Below are 574 nucleotides of genomic sequence, written 5' to 3'. Positions count from 1 at the left end.
ATGAAACCAGTAACTAGTGTTCTTCCATCCAAATAGATCTGCATTCCTACTTAGCTGTGCATGAACATGTCCCTGCTCATCATGATGATTCAAAATTATCCCTTTGTTCCCTTTTGCTTGATGGATGAGAGGAAATCAGGCAGTCATGATTATCTGTTGCTGGGGTGTAGTGGGGGATTTTGTTTAGTTTGTTTCTTTTCAACTAAGTCTGTTTTTTGGAGTGGGAAGTCTCAGACTTTAGGCAATCCCAGAATCACACAGAGAGTCGTAGGCGTGCGCAGCCCATTTCATTAGGGTGTGCACCCAGGGAGCCCCACCCTGCCCCCATCCACTCCCTCCTACATCCTGTCCCCTGACTACCACCTCCTGGGACCCCTGCCCTTAACTGCCCCCCAGAACCCCTCCCCCTATCTAAGCCTCCCTGCTCCTTGTCCCCTGACTGCCCCCCTAGGACCCTACCTGTCCCCTGACTGCCCCGACCCTTATCCACATCCCTGCCCCTAGACAGACCCCCCCCCCAGGACTGCCACGCCTATCCAACTGCTCCCCACCCCCTGACAGGCCCCCCCCCAGA

This window comes from Terrapene carolina, unplaced genomic scaffold, assembly GCF_002925995.2.
Source record: "Terrapene carolina triunguis isolate 2854851 unplaced genomic scaffold, T_m_triunguis-2.0 Scaffold112, whole genome shotgun sequence".
NCBI lineage: Eukaryota > Metazoa > Chordata > Testudines > Emydidae > Terrapene > Terrapene triunguis.
Note: the sequence above shows the minus strand (reverse complement) of the source record.